Here is a 26,577-nt window from a genome sequence, read left to right on the forward strand (position 1 = left end):
TGAAAAGCACAGGGGACTTTTTTTTCCCAACTGTCAAACTGAAACTTCGCAGATCCCGAGTTAATGACTTTCATCTAGCTATCATCATTTATTGGATACTTGGCTATATAGGAAATGTAGTTTGGCCAGATCCACATAACTCTTCTGTTACAAGGATAAAATATTAACTAAAGTATTTCATTAGGCTGATATTTCACCTCTTACTGAAACAGAATAACCTTTCCTACAAGTAACAGAGAGTTTGAAAATAAGCTCTTAACCAAAGTTTCTTGCAAGAACATGAATAGAGGGATGTCCAAAAGAGACAGCAAAAGCAGACAGCAGTGGCTGATAGCTGTATTTGGCTCTCCTGGCCTGTCCCTCCTCTTCCTAGCTAAAACATGAGTGAAAAATGTAAATGCTCATGGTACCCAGCAGGCAACCAGAGGTTTGGTGCTGCCTCCCCTAGGCCATGGTTCTGTCTCAGAAGCACAAGTTTTGTATCATCCCCAGTTTTAGTCTGTTTGCATGGAGGGTTAGGTGTAACTTCCTGCCCCATGTCTCTGTCTTGCATGTGTTAGGCAGGAGTTTTCCTCTCTCTCAGGTTTTATGTGACAGAATGGGTTTCCAGTCTGTGCTTTACTTCCTGCATGAATTCATACAGCATTTTCTTACATAATATTGTGATAATGGAATAATTATGAATCAGGAAAATTACAAATTATGATTATTCCAGGATTGCAGGGCCTGTTCTCACAAAGATTATAAGAGAAGGGAATCACTTTTTAGCAATTGCTGCTATGTGTGCCCAAACTCCTGGACTGAACCAAAATTGCCTACCACCCTTTTGGACAGAAAGTGAGTTAGCAATTCATAGCCAAATTAAGTAATAAAGACTGGTCTAATCCACTCTGATCCTCAACAGTTTTATCTCCTGGGACTCTCAACAGTTTTGTCTCTTGGGATATACTGGTTTTACTTGCAATTGATTTGCTACTGGGTGAATAAATGTAAAGTAGTTGTATGGATAAACAGTAAATAGTAAACAGTTGTATGGATATCCAGATAAAATTTCCTGGAGTGTCACTGCCCATCTGGGATGATCTGAGTTTTAAGAAGGGTTTCAGGAACATGTTGTAAATGAAGAACTCTCACTTGCTTACCAGCTTCAGAAACCCTAGTAGAACTACTCTGCAGCTATTTGGTTATCCAGTACATTGATTATTGAAATCTTGCAGTTTTCTCCCCTTTGAAAGAAACCCCTTCACCTATACGACAAACTAGACTTGGGAAGAAAATGCACAGCACATCTGCCTTTCTCTCAGAGCAAGGAGTTGATTCCTGCTGCCTTCCCTGTTGGACAGCTGTGAACTCAGCTCTTACCATGCCTGGCCCAGAAGCACAGGCAGGTGGGTGCCTATTGCAGATAAGGCCCATAAGGATCACAAAAATTAACTTTGCCACATTCCTTCTCCTCTCTGATTCACCCTTCCAAGAATTCAGGCTTCTACCAGAGCAGATTGCCTGTTCCACTGCCAAAGCACAGCCCTGCTCAGATTTATAAATGAATCAAATGAATGCATTTATGGAAAATGATCTCTCTGCCTGCGTAGGCTTGATTGGCAGCACTGAGACTCAATTTCTCTGGCCACAGAGTCAGTATTTCTTAAGAAGAAGTGGTTGTAACACCAAGCTGTCTCTTAAGGTAGCTCAGTGCTGAAACACTGAAGAAAGATGCTAATTCTCAGTGGTTTTGGTAGAAAGCACACTTGTTCTGTAAGAATAGGTCTTAAGATAAGAAGAGAGGAACTGCTAACATTTTGCAAAACACCCAAAGAAATTGATGCAGGCTTTGTGTAAATGGCACTTACCACTCCAAATTAGAAACAGACATTTCAGCCCAAACTGCTAAAAATGCTCTTCAAACCCTTTGCTTAAAAAAATCCTCATCAGAATCAATGCTCAGTAAAAATGTTTGCATTTAGAGATAAATATAAACACATACATACATACATATATAAAGAGAAAGAGTTTGTACTGTGATCCTTATGGCCTCAAGGTCCTTATGGTCTAGAAGACTTTTATTTCTCCTTACCCAGCTGATAAAATTCAGTGCACAATCAAGTGCCCAGATACAGCAATATTAATGGAGTGATGCTACTTTGGCTGTCCCTTTGGTATGCTGGGCACAGCCCCTCTCAAAACAGGAATGCAGAAAAAAACCTGGTAGTTTTCCCACAACCTTTTATGGGGGCTTTTATATAAATATCTGCCTTTGGAAACAGGTTTTCAGCTTGAGAGAAAATTCCCTGGGCAACTTGTTTGGATGTAAATCACCACAGAAGAAAATATTTTTTAAGCTTTTAAATTCCTTAATGTATATGTAATACAAGAGATATGGGATAAAGGTGACAGAAAATTATTATGGGAAAATATTTTACATCAAAGATAAAGTTAACAGTTCCCTCACTTTGTTAAGATAAAAATCTTTTCTGTCAATAAACACTGACAGTAGCAAAATAGCATTTGGCACAGCTCACTTTTCCTTGTTTTTGTGTGGTAGGAGATTCTCTTTAAAATTGGAGAGAATTTCTGGATGCAGACTGTGGGTTTACAAAAGCGTAAAATCTCATTTACAGACAAACTAATCCATTGAGTCAGATAAATAAATAAATTAGCTTAGTTCTGCCCACATCAGTGTAATTCAAACCTGAATAAATGGAGTATAAACTTGAGTTTCAGTCACAAAAAGGTCAGATTTCAAAATAATTGAGTTGGTCACATACCAAATTCTTCTTGAAAATGTTGTCTGGTGATTTCAGCCCATTGGTTTTTACCTGTTTTTGGAACACCTTTCCCTAACAGATGCATAACTTGCCCCAGCATTTTCCAAACGTGTAATTTGATACATATCTTCTTTTACAAATTAAATCTGTTACCTTAATCTTCATTGTTTGAAATTATAAATAATTACGTAAGACTGAAAAGCATTGGAATTTTAAGTGCATATTAATTTACAGAAGGAAAAACTGATGCTGACAAACTTTTGTTGTATTATATTTTTGAAAAAAATAAAATTGAATCTTTGCATGTGGTTTTTAAATGGTTCAGTACTGATTTTCCATTTCTGTGCCTCCTAGCACCCAAAAATAACAAATCAAAAGGCTTGCTTAATAGATTAGAGGGAAACACAGTTTAGTTAAGGAAGTAGATTTCAGTTTTAGGTTTCACAGGCACAAGTATAAACGACAGGGAGAAACCATTTAAACCATTTCTTTCAAGACTCATTACTGCAGCTCTGGATTTCTTTCTGGGTAAAGACTAAAATAGCAAGAAAGTAACTGCACTGTGGCTCATCCATGTAGAAACTGGTGAATGAATTGAGATGGGTGGAGTTGTTTGAAAGCACTAAGAGGACTATTTCTTGGATTTGATTATCAACCCTAACACTGATTCATAGCATTTCCAAACATCCAGAGCTTCTCTGTAATACAAAAATAATGACATCTAATGGAAATGAGTAACTTTATCATAATGGTCTGTTCACACTCAGGTTAAGCATCGTGTAACTCAGTTAAAACAGGATACATTCTTTTTGGAGGCACATGGTAAGGTTTTTCTTGATAAACAGCTGTGCTAAATTCAGACTAATTCATAAGGGAGAGTAAATTACATTTTGTTCTTCAGCCGGATCAAGACTCCACTGAAATAAAAGAGCTTTGTACTAATACAAAGTATATAGAAAAGGAAGATCCTGGAGCTTCAGTTACAGTTTTTGAGAACAGCTCCAAGGTGGCTTCTTCAGAGTCATTTAAATCTGTGCAACAGGAGGACAATCCAGTGGCTTGTCCCCACTCTGAAGAATAGCAATGAGCACCTTGATTTGTGGAACTGTGAAGAGTTTGAGCAAAAGGAAAGAATGGGAGGCACCTGGAGATGCCCTTCAGTCCACCTGAAGGGTTATCTGCAAAGAGTATTTTTAATATTTTTTAAGTATTAAGTATTTCTAAGTATTTTTTTTCTTTGCAAAGAGTATTTTTAAACCAATGGTGTTTTACTACCTGTGCTGTCTTACACCCTGCCTTATCCAATGGCCCCATGAGGACTCTGCTGTCTGAGCTCTGTGAGCTCTGTGTGCAGCAGAGACACCACTGCCCTCTCCTAAGGAAGGTGGATTTGCATTCCTTGCACTATGCACAGCTTACAGTCAATAATGCCAGAAAAGGAAAACGATTGCTGCCGTGAAATTATCCTGTCTAAAACAAAAGGCTCCACCACCATCTTACATTTTTAAATGCTGTGGTCCCAAAATGCTCCATGGACTGAGATGTTGGAGGGTTTTAGCAGAGACTGAAATATTTGCTATATATAGTGGTGTTGGGGCAGTGTTGACAGAATTCTGCAACTACACTGAGAGCAAAATTTGTTTCTTTCTTCATTGGAAATACTTTGAACAGTACTTAATCCCATTTTGAGCACTTATGAAGAAGAACTGCCCCCATTTGACCAAAACAGAGTAAAAGAAAATCACCCTGCTGACCTTAAAAGACAAATGCCCAGAGCTGCTCTTCTTTTCAGAGAAATCAAGTGCAGGGCTTGATGCAAAAGGAGACATGGGAGAAAAGGGCAAAGACAAACCCACACATAAGCCCAGAGTAAGTCACAGAATCATAGAATCACTGAATGGTTTAGAAAGGACCTTAAAGATCATCTCATTCCAACCCCCCTACTGTGGGCATAGACACTTTTCACTAGACCAGGTTGCTCAAAGCCTCCTGAAATCCTGCTAACTGAAAAACAGGTCCTTCTGCACTTCTGCATCAGGGAAATCTACTGCAGAAAAGTTATCACAAAAGGTTTTGAAAATACACCTGGGCCAGGGTGTCAAGTGTGTAGGACCCAGATTCAAGAACACTAAGCAAAGCACAGAGTGAGTGTTGAAATGTAGGATCTCCTGGGGCATGTCCTTCTGCTAAGGGGTTGGTGAAGGGAAAAAAACTCTTTGCTTTTGGAACATAACTTAGCCAACTCTAGGTCTTGTTCCTGATCCCTGAACTTCTAAAGCTGATTCTCAGAGGGCTCAAGCACACATTTGCAAAGTACATGTTGCTGCAGGTTTATCCTCTGCGGCTGGAACCACTGGCCCTGTGAACAACTTCTAGACTGGTTGGTACAAGGAGGTTCTGATGGATTTGTTGCTCTTATCACTTGGGCAGGTGTGGATATTACAGCTATGTCACTCTGCACACCTCTGCAGCAGGGAAGGTCACGACCACTTCACACATACACCTTCAAAAAGAGGGATCTGAAAATGTATCTGAACAATTTCTAGGGAAGTTTAAGTTCTCCTTGCAGAGCAGTGCCAGCTCAGGAATACTGGAAAACACATTTTTCATGCATATGTTTTTTATTAAATGCAGCTGTCAAAACAGAGCAGGGCTCACGTTCCTGAAAAGGTGCAGGGATGAGAAGACAAATGGTTGGAATAAAGCAGGAATGTGCCTACTCTGCCTAGGCAAAAATCACCACTTCTGTAGAGCCTTCAGGGCAACCTTTAAACCGGCTGGCTCAGGGACTGGGAGCTGTGGGATTTCAGTGCACGCCTTGCAAACCCAACCAAGCCCCCAGGGAAGCCAGGACTTGCTGCAGCAGCCACTCCTGCCGTGTCCAGACTGGCTGGACAGACAGCAGCTCTGCACAAACTGCACCTTCCCAGGGCTGTGCAAGCACAGCCAGACAGACACTGTCCTCAGCAGGGCTCCCTCCCTGCCATGCTGCAGACAGTGTGTCCCAGGAGTGCTGGCAGTGGACTTACACCACCTACTGCAACCTGGTAACACCTACCTCTAATCATTTTGCTGCAGTAGAATCATGGAGGTGAAAACAGCAAAGGCAAAGCAAGATTTTTTTAAAATTATAGTTCTCCTTTTATTCCACAGATACAGATTCTGATTTTAGCCTCTGGTCTTAATTTGTGTCTTGAAGGTGTTCATCTGAATTTATAACGGCGCAATAGCAGAATCTGGCCATGATCTTCAGACAGTTAACAACATCAGTTAAAAGACTTGCTTATTTCTCCATAATGTATTATTTGGGTTTTCTACGATGTTCCTATTCAACCAGGATTATAGTCTAAATACAATGCAGTCATGTGGCAACAGTGTACCAGATAAATTCAGCTAACTCTGGGTAATATCACAAAAAAATATGTGTTTATAGCTTCATGCCAGTTTCTGACTAATGCTTTTGTTTGTTGCTATAGCAAACCACACATGAATCTGATAGCCAAAAGCATGTTTATGACTAACCTTAGCTCTCTGGGGATTGAAAATATGGAATAAAAAAAAATCCCTAAACCACAACACACAATGTGAGGAGAACATGATAGGAAACACCTTTTTTGGCATAAGTTACCACGAACATTAAGAGAGAAGAACATCATAAGTGGAAAACATTAGGAAATGGGAACTGTGGGAATAACCGCCTTTAACCCATGGCAATTCAAATCCAGCTTTCACTTCACATCACAAAGTTGTCTGTGCAGGACTAGAGAACTTTTGCAGGAAGTCCTGGCTGCATGCTGAGATGGATTTAAGCCTCTGAAATCTGGAGAAGCTTTGTATCACACTTTAAAACACTCAGACCACTTTACTGGAGATAATTTTTACACCCTGCCTTGACACCTAGGACATGGGTATTCACTTAATTAATTTTTATTACCATTTATGCTTTAGTAGTTTCCAAGAGCCTGCCCCAAGACTGACACCTCATTATGCTGTACAAATACACAATGGAGAACAGTGCTGGCCCCAAAGGGCTTTCTGTTAAACTAACAGAGAGAGCCAAAGGAGGAGGGGGCTGGACAGGGGGGGAGGCAGACACACAGGGGGGATGTGACTGCATTACCCACCCAGTCAGAGGCTGAAACCAGGTGTCTTGCAGTTCAACTGACTGATTGTAGTTGCCAAATATGTTACTGTGAGAAGAATACATTATGTACCCTGCAGAGGAGAGAAAATCAGTGCAGTTGAAGGGACACCTACCATGTTATTCTCAATAACCTTTCTCTTTTGTAGGTTAAAAAAAATAAAGGGGAATATTGCAGTAGAGTGTATAGATCAGATCAGTCTCCACCAGTGTTTTCTATTGATTTTAATAATCACTCTGTCTCTAGACATGAATATTGCATCTTTATTCTCAGATCTGTACAGTGCATAAAGGCACATGATTATCACTAATCCTGACAGGTTCTTCCATCATCTGTATCATCCTCAACAGAGTCTTGACTTCCTGTACAACTCTGTGGAGAGATAAATTTGCCCAAGCTCTCAGGTTCCAGGTATTTCCAAAAGGTTTCATGAAAGACATCCTGATCTACTAGTAGGATCATAAGGACATATCATAACCCATAAATGGAAGCTTACAAAAATCAGTAGGACTTATATGATACCTGCTGATCATCTAATGCCACAGGATTAAATCCTAATGTATTGATATTTCATTCTGTGCCTACTCAAGCAAGACACCACTTGGCCCCACTGAAACTGATACATGGCATGTTACATTGCATTCATCCTGTAATTCAGACTGTGATATGGGTTGAGGTCAGCTTTGACTTCATATTGCAAAATCCAGAAGAGCACACATCACTGCTCATAGCAATCACACCTGCAACCTTGTAAGAGTAAATGCTTTGAGAAAAAAATGCAAGGATTTTGTAGATCAGCCATGAGCTCCACTGGTGGATGCAGCAAGCAGCACTAAGACATCAGTGCTGTATAAAGTGAGAAACAAAGGCAAATAAGAGATAGGCAGGAATTTTCTGGGAATAGCCCAAGTATCACTGCTGGACCACAGTCGTAGTGGCATGCAGAGGGCCATATATGACTCTCTCTTGGCTTTCACATGCTTTTTCAGTTCTTCACATTTGGCAGAAAATGCATCTTACGAAAAAGAAAAAAAAAAAAGGAAGCTGCCAGCCTTCTTCTTCTTTCCTCCACACTGAGAATGTGAAAACAGCTTTGGGTCCAGGAAGCACAGAGACCATTTAAAAACAGCCACTTCATTCTCTGTGATTTAGCCCCAAAGCAATTGCTCTTCCCTAGGAGTGCTGTAGAAAATGAAATAAGAGATCACAGATAGAGGTTGCCAACCCAACTTCAGCTCCAAATTACTTTGTGATGTAGGAGGCACTGGTTACTGGCACTTATGGGCACATGATTTTGCAGGCATGGTGCTACTTCATGAACATCTTTCCCTCAAAAGGCACAGCTACCCCTTGCACCCTCTGTCACACAGACAGCACTGCCTGGCACTCATTAATCTGCCAGCCTGGCAACTGCCCCATCTTGGTCATGGTCACCAAGGAAGTGCCTCCACCTGCCCAAAGCACCACGTGAAACCAGGTGAGCTCTCCCCACCTTGCAGAAAGTAAGACAGCAAAGTGAAAAAAAAATTACTTGCTCAAAGTCACAAAGCAAATTGGCAGCAGAGCCAGCAATAAATTCAACCCAGATGTGCTGGATTCCACCTCCCCCCTGCACCATGCTGCCTCTCTTAGCTGGAAGGAAATGTTTTACATTTACTCATCCCTCCTTTTCCTTTGTCAATAGAAATTAAAGCAGGCATCTGACTGCCTAAGTCTTGAATACTCCAATGGTTTCCAAGGCTTGCAGTAAAGTCAGCCAAAATTTCTATTGAATCCAGCCCTAATGGACAACTAAAAGTGATTTCTTTGCCAAGGAGCCTATCAGTGCAAAACTCATTTAAGCACATACTACTTTTATATAGATAGGCATTGTGCATACACATATATATTTCATGATTTTGCAAAGAACCACTAACTACAAAACCACAGTTTTTCTAACTGTGACGGTTTTGGCTGAGGTAGAGTTAATTTTTTTTTCATAGTAGCTGGTATGGGGCTGTGTTTTGGATTTGTGCTGGAAACAGTGTTGATAATTCAGGGATGTTTTTGTTATTGCTGAGCAGTGCTTCCACAGAGTCAAGGCTTTTTCTGCTCCTCACAGCAACCCCACCACAGAGCAGAGTGGGGGGGCAAAAGGAGCTGGGAGGGGACACAGCTGGGACAGCTGACCCCAACTGACCCAAAGGATATTCCAGACCCTATGGCATCTGCTCAGCATATAGAGCTGGGGGAAGAGGAAGAAGGAGGGGGAAGGACACATTCAGAGTCATGGCATTTGTCTTCCCCAGTGCCTGTGATGGAGTCCTCATTTCCTGGGGATGGCTGAACACCTGCCTGCCAATGGGAAACAGTGAATTAATTCCTTGTTTTGCTTTGCCTTTGTGTGTGGATTATGTTTTATCTATCAAACTGTTATTATCTCAGCCCACGAGTTTTTTTCACTTTTACTCCTCCTATTCTCTCCCCATTCCACTGAGGGAGGGAGTGAGCGAATGGCTGAGCTGACATCTGGGGTTAAACCATGACAGAAACTTAACCAAGCAGTGAATAATCTGAGCTAGTACTACTAAAAAAAAAAAGGGAAAAAAAAAAAAGCAAGCTACACGATGCTTTTTGTAAGTATAAATTTAAGACAAGCTTCTGTATCTTTTTATTTTGTTGAAAGGTAGTAAAGTCTGTCAGGATGTTTCTTTCATTGAAGCCACTCAGGTCTGCCAAAAGACTGATTGCTAATTAATGTTAATTAATGTTCCCATCAATTTATTTTGTGAACAGAATGTCCAAATATTTAAAAATTACTTATTAAGCTATCTATGGTGTCTGTGTGGTAGGCCATGTTCATGTATTTTCCAAAAGCAATGTAAATCTCATTTCCATCAAATACCTCATGTCTTGTCAGCAAAATATCCTTACTGCTGTCAGCCCAAGGTAAGTCCATGTCTCTGAGCAGTTAAGCACACTCTTACTTGCCTGTTTTCTCACCTTCAAGGTGAATGCCATTCCATTTTTCCTACCTGTCATCATACAAATCCAACTGGGATTGTAGGTGTTGTGCTGCTGTTGCTAAAACTCCACTTCCAACATGCTGCTCTGCCTACTGACACTTCAGGGGAGCTGGACAGAAGTTAAAAGGAAATGCAGCATTTCATGTTGCACCTCCTCTCACCCAAATACTGAAGGGGCATGACAGCGGGAACAAAATCTTCAGCAGCTGCAGGTTGCCTAAAACACTGAACTCCCTCCCTTCTCTTGACTGAGAAACAAATGCCCTCCAGATTCTGCATTCAGGTCTCCTGTCAGAGAGCAGCAGTCTCCTGCTCCTCTGCAGAAGAGCAGCTGGAGATCCACACATGGCAAGGTCATAGAGCTCATGGTCTTCTTAGATGCTCTTGTACCAGGTGTCTCCAGCATGAGCACTCTGCATGAAGCCACTGCTGGGCAACTGCATCCACAGCTCTGCTCCAGCCCAGCAGGGCTTTACTACCACCAACATTTTCTGAGATCTTCTAAACAATGAAGCAGGCAAAAATGCACCTCGAAAAAGCCTTTCTTCTTTCTCTGTAGAACTGTTTCTGCGGTTTCCTCATTACTGTCACCTCCATTTTGCTCAATTTGTGTGACACAAACCTTCTAAATCCTCCGAGGCACACCTGGGCAGGACACTGTGTATCGCCTAAGGTGGGGACCTTAACCTGCCCTCAGACTGCAGCAGCAATGAATGAAGAATAGGTCTTGACAAACATGGCTGGTTGTGCCATTTCTGTGCAACAACAGTTAGTTTTACAGATTTGAGCCTGTGCTCCTGCCAGAGACACTGCTGTCTGCAAAGTCCCTGTGAAGCAGGAAGCTCTCACTGCTGCTCCTCAGAGCTATTGCAGCCAGGTCAAGGACATTGCTCCTTGCTGCAATCTGTCAGTGCTGATTTAGCAATTCCCCTGGATGCACAGGCTCTGGCTGGCCTTCCCCATGGTTCCAAGTGTGTCTGAGAGCCAAAACCTTATCGCAGTCCATCTCTGTCTCCTCACAAGAGCAGAGTTAGTGGAGGAGTTGGCGTGGTCTGTTTGTGCTGGTATGACAGCCAGCTCCTGTTCTGGATTAGAGGATGATGGTTTTCCCTCCCCCCTACATCTCTTACTGGGAATTTGAAACGGGAGGATTTGTGGGGAGGGGAAACATTCATAATGGGTTTTCATGGCTCTTTTGCCCTCCCTTTGCTCTGGTGCAAATGAAAGCCCCAGGTCCATGGGCTGTATCTGTGTGTGCTGTCATGGGGCCCAAACTTCGTCAGTCAAGGCCATGAGACAACGGAGTGACAGTGCAGAGGTGTTCATGCAGCACCTGAGCTCAGCTGCAGCTCCCTGAACAGAGGACTGCTGGCAGAGGACCAGTTTCCAGTGCATGTCACAACTTGGGGGATCATTGCAAAAGCGCCGCTTCCCTATCAAACACCAGGGTGGAGATCTGCTGACTCCAGTCCCCCTCCTTCACAGTGGAGATCTGCTGACTCCAATCCCCCTCCTTCAGAGCACGCCAGGGACTGAATGTGAACCAGCAATAAGCTCCAGACACACAGGAGGGCAAATAAATTAATGAAGCCCAGCTGAGGATGATGGGGGCAGCAGTCAGCAGAGACAGCCCAAACACACTGCAGTTTGTCTTGTTGCTGATGGGCAACACAGCTCTGGGGCACCACAACTCCTACAAGGTGTTTCTCCTGGGCTGGAAAATGCTGTGGTTGCCCACATGGGATTTTGCTGCATGAGGCTGTCTCACCCACACTGGTTTCCACTGGCCTGTGGCTGGATGTGTCTGTGTGTGGCCCTGCTGGCTGCTTTGTCAGTGCTCTTGAAAAATAATCCAAAATCATTGGTTTTCTTTCCATGGCATTTGCTTCTGTCCCTGCTCTGGAGTTGTCTTTGAGTCCATCACTGCATCCCAAGGGCCTGCAGGCACCTCTGGGCAGCCTTGCTGAGGCAGCAGCCTGGGGTAGGGGGGTGTGCTGTGGGCTCCCCTGCTCCCATACCTGTCTTTGTGCCAAGGTATCTTCCCTCAACGCTGCCTCTGCCAAGCAGACTGATCCCAGAGGTACCAGCTGCAAAGGACTTCAAGGTGGCCCTGTCACAATCCTCCTTCATGGGTGCTGTATGAAGTTAAACATTTCTTCAGGGGGAAAAAAGCTCTAAAAACTGAAAGTAAGAAATCAGATTTTTTTTCCACATGTTTTCTTTCCCAAGCCATGCTATCAACTATGGTCCACATCCAACAAGTTATTCTGACTCAGGTGCTTCACCCCCTCTGTTGCAGAGCACCTGCAGTGCTGAGTGCCCCCAGTGCCCCTGCTGGCATTGCACCTTTTGCCTGCCTGCAAGCACCCAACCTGCAGAACCACCGCCCCTCTGCTCTGCCAGCTGCCTGCCACAGCCTTCCCTGCCCTGCACCAGGCACTGCTCTCCTGGAAAAGCCACGGCTCTGTTGGCAGAGAGGGACTGCAGCATTTTCCTAATCAAGAGAGGGGCAGCTCTGAATTTGTGTGACAATTTGTGCTCTGGAGCCCATGGGTTGACTACAACATCACCGTACTGATGTGCACTAAAGGCTGCTGACACATGTACCTGCTCATGCTGGCCCCAGAATGACAACACACTGCTGCCCTCCAAATAACATTTCTGCTGCCAGATTCTCCCTACCTACTGCTGCTGAGATCCTGCCTGTCTGGGATGCTGTATTTGCCAATACCCTCTGAGCAGCCTGACTTCTGAACAGGGACCCCTCAGGCACCCACACACCCTGCACACTCCCAGTCCTGCTGTGCTCAGCAGCAGCAGCAGCAGCAGCAGAAGGGAAATGATGATCCAGGTCTCTGGGAGGGGTCCCATGGCCTGGGACTGGCCATGTGGTTGGGAAGTGAGGGGTTCTGCAGGACTGGAGCTGTTTATCCATGGTAGAAAAGCAAAGTGAGAAAGGGAGAGAAGGAGGGGGAAGCACTGGGCAGAGCTCCCAGGAAAATGCTGCTGTGGACAGTTTGCTTGGGCTCCTCAGGGACTCCTGATGGCTGCTCTGATCTCCTCACCATGAGACCCAGGGATGATTTGTTGTCACATGAACTGAGCACACTGTTTTCTTTCTAAGAAAAAAAGCTGGTATATTAAGGAGAGATTACATTCATGCTTGAGCTTATCTGAAAGTGCTAGGCTTATTCTTTGGGCTTTAAGGTTTATTTAGACTAAATAAGGTTTATGTATTTGGTTGGTGAAGCATGCAATGTATACATTATAATTATGTAGTTAATGCACTAATCCCTGTGATGAGCTTTCCTGCCATAACCCAGTACAGTTATCCAAAAGCTTCTTTTTTAATCTCTGAGGAAGGATAATTTTAAGAAGAAAAACATGATTTCTCCTGCTATCTCCATCCAAACCCTTTCATTCACAGATTGCTTTTAGACTGACTGAAGCAGTGGTTAAATCCACTGTGAACATATAATCCAAATACAGATATAAGATCACAGTGCCATTACTGAATTTATTCCTTTCACAGCAGACCTGTGGGGGCCTCCATCCAGCTCTGTGGATCACTGGAATGTCCCCTCATAAATACCTGTGTGTGGAGAGTCTGTTTTACACCACTTACATAGTCAATCATTTTCTAGTCTGAGACGTGTCCCCCTAAAGGATACTGATAGCAAAACCTAAGAACACACACCCACCACTGTTCATGGGAAGCCTGAGTAGCAAGATGGCATCACAATGAACCCAAGTGCTGCATGTAGTCATTCTCATGTGAAAATGCCCAGTTTGCCTCCAAAATGAGTTCTCACTCACTCTTTGGGCACTGGGCTGGCTGAGCTATTCATTCTGCAAACAATTTTTTTTCTCATAATCAAGCCCATTATGTGAAAAAGTCAGCCCTAAGGAGGGTGAGGATACAGTTCATATAAAAATCAATGCAACCTTTCACTGAGGCATAAATCAGATCAGCTCTAACATATATGAAAATATTTGGGGAATGTTTAATGACATTTTTGTGTTCTTGTAAATTATTTGCTTTCGGCTGATTTTAGAAGCAGGAATAGGGGAAGTTCAGCTCATATCAGGAAACAACAGCAATTGAAACCACCAACTTTCTCATGACAGTTTCACAGATCTTCATCTCTTATAGGCCTTCCAATAAACTCACACACACAGAATCACAGGATCTTTAAATGTGGAAAAGACCTCCAGATCATAAAGCCCAACCTTTGACCTAATACCACCACGCTCAGTTTTCAAGCAAATAAAAAAAAAAATCAAACCCAATCTTTTGGATGCTTATCTGATCTTCTGATCTGAGGAGAGCTGCTAACTTCTTTGAGGTTCACCAAAAGCTAACTAATCTCTAACTAATTTTCAAGATAATGATGCCTAGTGCCACTGAGCCATTTTCCCCCTTCGGAATACAATGCAAGCATCAATTAAAACCACTCCTGCTGTGTGGAAAATTTACTATCCCATTTGCTAACTTTAATAATTTTTGCTCCTGCATGCATGTCCTTTGAGTTTCTTCTACTCAGGCAAAAATTCCCACTTTGGAATTCACTCCTCCAAGTAATAGTGCTAAGGCAAATTCTTTGGATTAAAAAAGAGTGATGTGAGGAAAAGGAAAGGAAAGTTCCTGCATGTGTTTACTGAGGGAAAAGTAGGGCACTGTGCCTGGCTGACAGTCAAAGGTCCAGGAGCTGGAGTAAATCACACAGCAAGTAAATGAAGGGAGGACCTGTGGAAACCTGATGACATTTCCTTCCTATGGCTGGTATGGAGTATGGGAATCCTAGGAAAAGTGGGGATGCCTGGACTAATAAAATGTGTGAGCTTTCAGGATGCACTTCAAGGTGGAATATTTTATATCTGTTACAGTTTATTAGAGCATTTAGCTAGGACTTGTGGAAATGGGAAGAAGTGTGTGCAGCTTGAAACCTTTGCTTTTCAGTGCTGGCTGGCTGAGGCTGCAAACACACCATTGTTCCAGGGGAGAGAACTGGCAGGTCAGTGGGCAGGTAAAAGGTATTTAAAATCAGAGGGCTGCATGGATAAGAGCTGCTCCTCTGACTCTGTGAAAGTCAGGTACAGAGCACTGCTATCAAAATCAAGTAGTGTTTGTTCTCTTAACTACAGAGAAGAAACAACATTTGCCCAGCAGTGAAGAGCAGTTCCTGTGGCTTTGGAGTCTCGAGCATTTATCAGCAAGCTTGGAAATCATATAAACCTTATCTCCTTGTTTGTGTTTCTGAAAAACAGATAATTCTGCCCCCTGAAGACACTGCTATCTTTATTAGGCAGATGAAGTAGACTTGGTGCCTGCTCTTCTTCAGGCACTTGCATTCCTGCTCCATGGAATTTTACTGGGATTTGGGCAGTTACCATGGCCTGGGACTCTCTCCCTTGCAGAGCTGCAGTCCCTTACTGATGGGTCCTCTATCAATTATCTTGGCCTATTTATTATTTACGTGCCATATCACCCTTAGCATAGTTTGACTTGTTTCACTCTGGACTCATTATTTTCAGTTGTCACTCTGGACTACACATTTGGTCATCCCCTTCTCTGACAGAAAACTGCAGACTTATTCTCTGCAATAAGTCAGCAGTGACTTTCAGACATTTGGCTACCTATAGCCCCCTCTCAGGAAGTAAACATGTTGGTAGGAAGTGTTTAGCCTGTGAACAGTCCTCTCCTAGCCTGAGGTTTTGTTTTCCAATACAAAATAATGAATTCCAGCCTTGACTCTGAAATCCGGAGTGAAACGAGCAAACGTCAATTTATCAAATTTTCCTTGGTGCAGGCATAACCCTCCCACACTGGAGCCAGGCACAGCTGTGGGTCACCCAAAGGACCTTCCCTGCCACAAGGATGTTGCCTTGATTCCTGCAGCATGTGGAGAGATGGAAAATCAGTTTTGGTCGGGTTTAATCTTAGCTCCACCGGGAGCTGAATCCCCTTCATCGCTCAGCCCTGCTCCACCACTTGGCTGTGGAGGGAAAAGCCTGCTGGGATGTTACACCAAAGGGAAGCAGACAAGGCAGCAGTTGTTAGCTGGTGTTGTCAGGAAAACAGTTTGTTGGTGCACTGGGGGTCAGGGACATGGCAGTCTGCCTGAGAGCAAGTGCTTGCCCTTGCTGGGTCTGCCCGTGCTGGTGCAGAGGGCCAGGTCCCCTCCGCACTCCAAACAAGGTTAAGGGTGAGGCTTTTCTCAGCCTTACTGGTTCACACTGTACCTGCAATGCAGAGCCCACAAACACACAGAGATGTTTCTCCAGAGGAGGAAATGCTGGGTTTTTTTCAGGGCATATTTTGCTGTTTCCAAATGTAAGCAACATTATGGAACGCAAAAATAGCTAGATGTGAAAAATTAGATTGAGTCTCTTTACTCAAATATTTACTCAGCTTATAAGCTTTCACACCTTTCAAATACACTGCCTTGTATTCTAATTATTTAGGTCTCTGAATGTGAGGAATCCTGGAAAAAATCTTATTCTAATCCCTCAGTGTTTTACACTTGTACAGGATGAAATTACTTCTTTGCCCAAGTAGAAAACTTGAGGAATAAAAACAACCCAAATCTCTGAGTATATCTGGAGATTCAAACCTTCCAATCCACATTCATGGAAGCCATGACATCTCAGTAAGACCCTGATGGGGTTTACATTGTCCCTCCACTCACAGTGACAAGGTTAAGTGAAACACCTGTGAAGTTCACGGTGTGCCTTCCTGGAGAAAGGCGTGTCCAAGCACAGGGCACTGAACCCCCTGAAGTCAGCAGGAGGTTAACTCAGATTGCAGCTATTCCCCATAACCACGCGCTACAGACTGCTGGATTTTGTTTCAGTGATGAGCTTCAAGTACAGCCAAAAGCAAATAGAGGCACGTTGACCTCATAGTTTTGTGAACACAGACGGAGAGTCCAAGACAATTAAAAGCAGGGAATACGTGCCATCTCCAAACCCCTGGCCAGCCACTGCCAGAAGTTCCCGCTGCCCCGTCCGACTGCAAAGCCATTAACACCCGCTGCAGAGGAGCTTGGAAGGCAGCCATCCCCAATGCATTGCTTACGAGCACTGACTAGAGTCAAACTGACTTCAGTCAGAGATTTACACAAGCCTCATAATCTAATAGTAGAGTTTACTTTACGAGAGTGCCACACCAAAGATAGTAAAATGCAGTTTTAGCTAACAAATCTACATGCTTGCACAGAAAAGCTACGGCCACGGTGGAGCGTGTCAGCACCGCAGAGCGCCTGGAGCAGATTTATAGTTCTCAGTTTATTGCTGAAGAGTTATTGTTAACTCCATTGTTATACACTTTCTGCAATTAAAAGTTCCAGTCACACTTATCATTTTTAAACATGGCCAATAAAACCCCATAAATCTTGAGATGTTACATGTTTTCCCGCGCCATTAAACATCTGACATTTTTTTAATGCTGGATTTTTGACCTATGTTAGGATATATTTTGAAAGTAAATTGGCTGTTGTAAGCTGGTTTACTTCTGATTTGCTTAGATCTGCAAAATTTGTCATTTTTATTATAGTAAAAGAAAGAGTGAGGCAACACTTAGACCTTTTCCCTCATACATGCAACAGGTGATCATACAGTGTCTCTTACAAGCCATCTTTCAACCTTCTGTGCTCTTTGTGTCATAAATTGTAAAGAATTATGGTTTTTTTGTTTTGTTTTGTTTTGTTTTCTTGTGTTTTGTTTTAGCAATGACTTTTGGTCTTTTCTCTCATATGAGTAATGTTTTCTCTCTTTTCTGTTGAAGCTTTGAGAGAATGGACTGTTCATTTTCTCTACAGGTTGTTGCAAGTTCTACTTCTGACCATCTGTATTCACACGTTCAGAAAGGTATCAGGGTACATGGATGAACCTGGACAGGTGGACAGAATCATTTTACCCTGTGTATTTCCCAGCACTTTATGAACAAGCCTCAGCAGCCTTGCAGTGAGCACTTCCAGTACCCAACTTCTACTGACAAGGTTATGGATCTGCTTTTTGAATGCTTCAAGGTTAATCTTAGTCTCAAATTCCATGAACATTCAGAGATCCTAATGCCAAGTCAGTATATATATGTATTGCAAAGAGTATCTATTGAGATATAGTATCCACATAAATAGTATTTCTCTTATAGGAGCAGAGGTATTATAAAATCCAAACATATATCTAGGATAATAACAAATAACAGAAAACTCATATTCATCAGAAATCAACCTCGTTGCAGGATCATGGCTCTTTGCACCCTGAAATTCATTGCAACATTGGGATTGGCTCTTTGCACTACAAAAGAGTTTCACTATCTTTGAGATCGTCCCGATGGGTTAAGTATACAGACAGAGGAAGTAAGAAAAACAACATGCATGATCTGGAATAGAGATTACTGAATGGAGGGGTGTGTATACACTAAGAACCAACATCCCTCTGAAAGCTTTGGGAGGCTTAGAGGCTTGAAACCCCCTGTGTAAAAACGTGGATCAGAAACTATTTATCAGGGTGAACACATTTGTTCATCCCTGATCTCACCTCTTCCCATACACAGGAAAGGGGCAAAGGTTTACACCAGGTGAGATGCACCTCGGTTGAAGCTCTGGGCATACTTTTGCCCAGCAGTGTCATTTAACACACAACATCTTCAGGTTTCGCTTATCAAGTACAGCAGCTGGGAACATTGAGTCTTTACAATTGTAAAGTCCGGTTTCTGTACCAAAGGACACGAAATGCTCACACCCACATCTCTCTGCATTTTTAAAAGCCCATCATCTACTGCAAACTTTTGCAATCTGCACCAGAGATTTCATAGAAAGAAAGAAAGAGAGAGAGAGAGAGAGAGACGTTTGGGTTTTAAGAAAAAAACTTACCAAAAATAACTGAAGTTCTCTAAAGTTGCCCTGAAGTTGAAATAGCCCAGAACACCAGTGCAGAGCCTGCCTTAAACTCTCTCTCTCTCTCACTCCCCCTCTCTCTCCAGCAATTGGAAGGAGGGCTGTGCAGAAATTCAGCAAACAATTTTCCTTCTATGTCGGCCGGGGCGTTCCTCACGGGCAGAAAGGGGATGGCTGAGCCTGGGTGAGGCTCGCTGCTCTGCCCAAGGCAGGGAGCACTGTCGCAGATTACACAGCCTGTGAAACCCAATCCCTTTCTCTGCTCAGGCAACAGCTGTACGCCTTCAGCCGAGGCGGGAGCAGGGCACAGAGCCTGGGCTTGGTGCTGGTCAGGCTTTCCATGTCGGGGGACGCTGAGGGATGGGGGCACAGGGGGTTCCGTGAGCTCCGTGTCCGCTCCCGGCTTCGCTGCGGCGGCTGCAGGGCGGAGATGCGGGGCGATTTCCGCGGCACTGGGAGTATATGGGATGTGGGCGCCCGCGCAAAACAAACATCTCTTTTCCTGAAATTCATTCCCAGCCTTGCTCCAGGACATAACCGGGTAATTAGCGTTGTATGTATTAGTAAATTCTCATGCAGGCATGCACACACGCAGGATGCAGCCTGTCACAACAGCGCTGTTGGGCTTCGAGGGCTGTCCCAGTGCCCTCTCTAAGTTCATTTTCCTTGTCACTTTTATCAGCTGTTTGATTCTTTGCGAAAGCCCCCAGATGGCTGAGCTGACAGTGCTTAGACCAAGGGAAGCACTATGGTGGCTGGCAAGGTGGGAGCCCCAGTGCTTAGAGCTGCGTTCACCGTGTGCTGATACTCTACACTTGAGGGAAACTGCTTAAAATCAGCAAAACCGGGTTTATGATAATTCCCAGCCCCTCCTCTCACCTGTTTCTATTTCACAGTGTCTTGGTTTGAAAAAGAAGTGAGATTTTTGGGATGCTGTGGTCAAATTAATCGGTACTCAGATTTGAATATTGGCAGCTGGTGTAGCTACTGAAGACAGATACGCCAGCGTCAAACCATGACACGCCCCATGTAAAGGAAAGAAATTTGTAATACAGCTGATTCCTCCCTCTCCCAGGAATTCCACTGATCCTTTGACTCCTCCTCCCTGAAGCTTTAAGAACTCACAGCAACAGACTTCAGCCCGGGTTTCCGTGTTTCACAGAAGCATCTGGCTGCTGGTTTGCATTCTGTCAAATAGGGGTGAGGTGAGAGAGGGTGTAAAATACAAACAACACGTAAGTAGCCCTGGGAGTGTCTTGCAATTGCTCTGGCTGCTTTGCCAACACTCCAGAGCAGGTAAAAAACACTCTAGCCAAAGGAGAAGGAGAACCCCTGTGTTTACAGAGCAGCCTGGTTTCGTGCCCAGGCAGATGCTGTGCTGGGGTGTTTTATGCTGTTGGCTCTGGATGGGTTTTGACACCTGAAATTCTGCACATGTTGGGTTTCTGGGCCCAAGTTTGGAATGGGCTCACATGGTTGCCACAGAGGGTATTTGAAAATCTGAGAGGGAAAACTGAGTGTGTATGATTCCATCATATGTGGGTGCTTAACAGGCATTTTTTGAAAACAGACAACTACAGTATTTATAGTAAAGCAAATTATTTAACTTGTGCAATTAAAGTATATTATTACATCTAATTAGACATTATATATTAATTACAGATCACAAATATAACTTAATTTAGAAATACTATATGCAATTTTATCTAATTAATATACAGTTTTTCCAGCACATGAACTGAATAACACTTCAGCAATTTTGTCTATTTATTATGGGATTCTATTGTATATCTATAAAAATAATATATAATCACATATAATGTGTGATTATATACTATATCTATAATCATATATAATTAATATAAACATGTTGTGAAGCAGTATGCAGTTCACATGCAACCTCTGTCATCTTGTGAGTGTGGCACCCACATAAGGAGCTAAAAGCAGAGGTTGGCTGTAGCCACTGCAAGGTGGTAAGGCTGTGAAGGAGGAAGATGAAGCAATGGGACAGTGTCAGCACAAGGGAAGTGAGAAGGTGGCACCTGAAGGGTTGAAGGCCAGACTAGGTGGGGTTGGGAGCAACCTGATCTAGTGGAAGGTGTCCCTGCCCATGGCAGGGGCTTGGAACTGGATGGTCTTTAATCCAACCCAAACCATTCCATGATTCTGTGTTTCAAGCAAGATGTCCTGCAGCTCCCTCCAGGATGGAGGTGCCAGAAGCAATAAAGGCCTCCTGAGGTGCAGTCAGCAGCACCAGAGTGAACTGAGGTGGCTGAGAATGGGAACAAGACCTTGCTAAGAGCTGGCTCAGGCTCACTCTGCTGCCATCCCTATCTCTGTGCACTGTCTTTAGGACCATACCAAGGTCCAGCCTTTCTGAGCCATCTTACAACATCCTGACAAACAAGATACATTTTTAGAAACAGACATGCAAAACAAGAAGCCCAGCCTACATCGTGGATTGATGTGGGGACAGTTCATTGGATGCAGAAATGTGACTCCCAGCTCCAGGGCGGGTGGTGCCAGCAGCAGCACTCCAGCAGGGACAAAGGGACAGGCTGTGGGGTGGCAGCAGCAGCTGCAGTGTGCTCCATCCCCAGTCTGTGCTGCATTTCAGCTGTCCTTGCTGAATATATGGATGGGCGTTGTTTCGATCTTTTAAGAATTTTTAAAGCCCACATGAGAGAAACTCCTGGCTAAGCTGAAAGAAGCCAACTGCTTTTCCATAAACCTGGAAGAAATGACTCTGTTGGTTTTCATGGTATTGGGAAATCTATGTTCACTGTCAGTGGCTTTTTTCCAGTTTCATCTCGGAACTGAAGGTGTAAGTCCGGATGTCTGAGCACTGCCCTGCAGCTGTGACTCCACTGAAGACAACTGCTGTGTCAGAGATTTATCCCCACACAACTTCAAACCCGAAATCTCCTCTCTTTTCAGCCAATATGGTGCTGTTCTGGGACTGTCAATTTATTTCAACATCATTTGACTGACAGGAATTCATAATGCTCACTTGGTTTATTTTTAAATATTTATCAAATCCACTGTTTGTCTATTGAGCTATTGAAAAAATGCTATCAGACCAATAAATTCCCAATTCACCAAGTGATTCCAGCACGAGTTATTCAGTGAGAACACTCCAAACAGCCCTTGTGTTTACTCTTCTTGACAGACATCTAAAGATTAAAAGATAAAGCTCTTTGAGTTATGCTGCAGCAATATTAAAAAATATTCCTTTCAGCTCAACTGCCTTGCCAGGAAGCACCATTGTATCTCACGTTTCTCTGTCCTGTATCTAACCCTGTTTCCCAGCTTCCCTGTTGTTTTCTCAATGTTGTTTTCTCTACTCTGCTCACAGGTAAATCTGCAAACACACAGCTGAATGACACAAGCTTTATTTTATTAGTGCTACTCACACCCTGCCCTGTGCATGGACTCACGTTAGATTTATGCATAAGGGTGTGCTGCTTTAATAGTAATTGAGAAATGAGATTAAAAACAACGGGGATGTTCCTGTGTTTTCTTTGACCCAAAGAGAGAGAGGCAGCATGTTCCATGAGATTGTAGCAAAGCATGCTCTGGAACACAAATCCTTGTAGTTTAATGTGGACGATGCAGGGGTGATAGTTTCTGTTATTTTTCCTTTTTAGCAGTTACAAATCTTCAGATATTTGGGGTAAAAATATGAAGCCACGAATTTCCACAAGTAGATAAGACTGGGTTGCAGAGATCAGCTAGAGAAAGCAAAGTTGTCTGCACAATTCAGAAAGGAGTTAAAAAATTGAGGACCTCCAGCTGAAAGAGAGATAAGATAGGCAGCTAAGAGAATGAACCACAGGAAAAAGAAAAAGGAAGGGAGAGATAAGATCAGTGTGAACTCAAGATGTAGAAGAGTGGATGGAACTGAACATCAGACTGGCAATGAGAGGAAGGAATGGGTGGAAGCATCTGGCCACCAACTCTCAGTTTAGCCCAGAGGAAGAAAAATGTAACATTAATCACCAATTTAGACATCTCCCATGCTTTGTCTCCCATGACTGCATTTTGTTACGACACAGGAATGTATATATTTATCTATTTCACAGTCAGTTAGTTTGAACTGAAAAGGTATTTAAGGCAGCCACACAAACTTCCTCTGAATTTCTTCTCTTTTGCAATACATAAGCCATTAATTTGATTGATTTGCTTCAACATTTTTTTGCATAAAACTGTTCCATTTGCAGGTAGACATGCAACCTCACAGAGAGAGAGAGCCAGGTATGGAAATGAGGTTCCATCACTGCCTCTTTTAAGAAACCTCAGGGTTGGACTCAAAGACCTCTTTCTGAAGTTAGTCAATTCAGATGAGTTCCCCCCCAAAAAAGTGAATGGGTGTCATTCATGTATCTTGTAACTTAACTGAAGTCTGTCCTCCAAATAGTTTGGTCTTTTAATCTGAGAATTTACTCAAAAGAGGCTCCAGTGTCTACCTGCCTGTGGCAAGTTCTACCAGCACTACCGGCTGCCCGCACTAACACCAAGATGCAACTGATAATATTTTGTACAGAAAGAGGTTTCTCCTTTGTGAAGATAAACAAATGTCAATTCCAGCAGGTGTCCAGGGCTGGAGTAGCAAAATCCAAACTTATGATAAAATAACCCAAACAAACCCAGGGAAGAGTTGTATCTTTTCAGAAATTCAAATATTCTCTTCCAGGATCCTAAATATATATTTTTTTTCACTTTGGTGGTTAATATTGTTGCTGATGGGAAAAAAATAAAAATAAAAATAAAAGGAGCCTAAAAATGCAGCTCTACAACCAGCATAAACAAGAAACCCCAACAACAACAGAGAAAGCATTATTTAGAAATGAAACAAAATGAGACATTTCCAAGAGCACTCCTTTCACTAACAGGAGGAGAAGAAAGAGGAAACTAATTCACCCTGCACAGTTTCTTTTATTTTGTCCTCAGGCACATGCTCCATCTCTCTTTGTCCCCCAAATGCATTTCCACTGGCCCTGACAGTGTTGGCTTTGACCTTCTGCAGCCAAAATAGCTTGGACAGAAGGAAACAGAAAAGCAGGAGCCAGCCAGAGCAAGGGGCAACACAGCCATGGCTACGGACCTGGGGGAAAACTGCTGGAATTGGCAAGGCTCCCACAAAACCCAGGGTACCCCTGGAGCCCTCCTGCCCTGCCAGTGGCCTGTCACATCATTCAGAGGGGACAAAGCCACCTCCTGCAGGACTCATGGCCTGAGTTGGACATCCATCTCCAGACTGTGCTGCGGAGGGCTTTCATCAAAAGTTAGTGTTTACTCCATGTGCCCCACAACCACCTCGTTCCCTGCTCTCTGCTGCTCTCAGTTCTCCACTCAAATGGAATTCAGAGCTGGCTGACCGTGGACCTTTATTATTTCACTATTTCAAAACCTGTCATGTGTGAAAAGCAGACCTGGGCTCCTCCCTGAAAAGTGAATATTAGTGACAAATAAGCCGACAGGAGGAAAACAAAAGCAGCTCTTCAAGCTGGAAAGATAGGTGTTAATTTCCCGTGAATAACCTGTTTGTACTAGGTGGTAATGCTCAAGCACCTGGAAAAAAAACCCGTTTGAAACAAACTGTTTCTCTTTCTGCAATGTCATTATGCTGCCTTAAGCACTTTTATTTCCACAGTTTTGGTACTTCTGGATATTACAAAGTCAGTAAATTTTCTCGTTTCGAAATCCAGGGAAGAAAACGCCCTAAGGACTGTCCAAGTATGGATACAACATTCACAAACTCTCAATTTTCAATCACTTACTGAGTTAGATATTTCTGAAGCACTTTTAAGCATCTGTGTGACGTTTGTTATATTTGATCAAGACACTTTCTTCCTGTCAAATTGGAAGCTGAAGGATATTGCCACTGATAAGGAATAATATAAAAAGATCTCTTATAAAAAGCAGACATCAGTAAAAGCCAAGTATAATTATTAAATGAGAGAAAAAAGAGCATAACTTTTTATCTGCTATAGCAAAACACATTTCAGATGCTTCACTAAAGATTGGGGCTTTTTCCTTTTTCCTTTTTACCATCCCTGTATGGAATGGCATAAACTCCTGCATTTTGTGGGTGCCTCGTGTGGTTTATGGCATCCCAGCTGAGGAAATGCTTCAGTGAACCCTCCCTTGTTGTCTTTCTCTCCAAAGCCTTAGAACAGTTCTTAAACAAGGATCTTAAAATAAAAGAATCCTGGCAGATGATCTCACTCTGTGCCCTGGGGTTGCCATGGCATTTAGAGGTGGTTACCAGTGATTAGCACGTTTGTGGAAGGAGTAATTGGGATCTGCACTGAAATAATGCCTTTCTTCTGGTTTTGGGTCCCTACCCCTGCTCTGGGCGATGGAAGGGGTGTAAATGCTCACCTGGGCACCTGGCTGTGCCCACACAGCCCCAGTCAGGAAGGGGCTGTTTGCTGGCAGTGGCTCTGGGCATCTGTATTTCTTACAGATACTTCTTTTTTAGCAGTGTTTTAACCTAAACCCTCACACACATCTGGAATAGCACCTGTTACTGGATTACCTGCGCCTGTTTCTGTGTCCTGCCTGGTGGGCACCAGCTGGCAGAAGCTGCCTTTGACAAGCAGCAAGAAACCCAGGTGAGCGGGAAAAATGGGAAAAACTCCCTCAAACTGGGAACAAGCAAGCACCAGCTCCTGTCCTGCTAATAAAACAAACTGTTTTCCTCCAGATGATGAATGCTCACCCTGTTTTGCCCCCACATTGCAGGGGCACAGAGGGAGGCCGGGGATGGAGGGAGGGTATTTCACACACACAGGGGCTGCTGTGTGCCTGTGGCTGGCACACACCACCGTGGAAAAACAGGCTCAGAGCTGCTGCTGTGCCTGAGACTCGGTGTGCATCTTCAGGGCGTGGGCTGGGACACAGAAAGGACTCAGCAGATGACAATGGGGCTCAGTGTTTGCTGCAGGATGTCAGCAACACAGCAGGGTTTATTTCTTAATGAAGTGAGTCACTTGATTGGTATCAAGTATCTGTTAAGTTGAGTGATGGGGTGGATCCAAATGTTAGAGGACCTCGTTTTAAATATACCATTCACCACTGTGGACTGGCTTGCACTGTGTAAACAACATCAGTGAGAGATGGAAATACATTAGGTTAATTCCATCTGGGGTTTGTAAGTCTCCTGCTTCCTCACAGAGCTAAGGCTGATTTTCCAACAACACAAGATTCACCTTAAAGCCCTACATCCCGTCACAAAAAAAGCCTTCCCTTGGAAAGGGGAAAGCCAGAAGTACAGGGCAAGTAAAATCAGAGAATCAGCAGAGTTATCTGACTTCTGCACTTCAGCTTACTCAGCTGAACTGGCTCACTGGTGTCCCAGAAAGGAAAACTCTTGGAAACGGCAGCCAAGAGGGAGTAAGGGAAGGAGTGTTCCCTCCACAATGCATTTGTGATTCCACTGGCTTTGTCCTGTGCAATTCCTATAGCTGGAATGAAATCTTTGAGCTTTAAGGGTCTTGGCACATGTATATTTTGGTTTCATTTGTTTACTGTCACTGAAGTCAGCTATAGTATTGCCTGTGACTTTTAATGGCAGCAATGCTGAGCCCTTTAATGCTTCATTCCTGACTTTCTCCCTCTGAAGAGCAGAGGAAACAACAGCACCCAGCCTCAGGCAGGGGTGAGAAATCCATCATGTATTCTTTTTCACCAGTCAGTACCAGAGAAAGGTGAAATGTTACTGGAACTGCCAGACTCCTCAATACACATCCAGAAATTGAAT

The 26,577-nt window shown here is 43.4% G+C and overlaps 1 protein-coding gene across 1 annotated transcript in view; it reads right to left on the reverse strand.

The window, feature by feature from the left end:
- Positions 1-19,165, reverse strand: part of AHNAK2 (AHNAK nucleoprotein 2) — a 54,061-nt gene extending 34,896 nt beyond the window's left edge. Inside the window, 1 exon segment of the mRNA XM_030950055.1 lies at positions 18,789-19,165. The gene's annotated coding sequence lies outside the window, so the exon portion shown is untranslated.
- Between the last annotated feature and the right edge of the window lie 7,412 nt (positions 19,166-26,577).

The sequence above is a fragment of the Camarhynchus parvulus genome, chromosome 5 (genome assembly GCF_901933205.1).
Source record: "Camarhynchus parvulus chromosome 5, STF_HiC, whole genome shotgun sequence".
In the NCBI taxonomy this organism is placed as follows: Eukaryota; Metazoa; Chordata; class Aves; order Passeriformes; family Thraupidae; genus Camarhynchus; species Camarhynchus parvulus.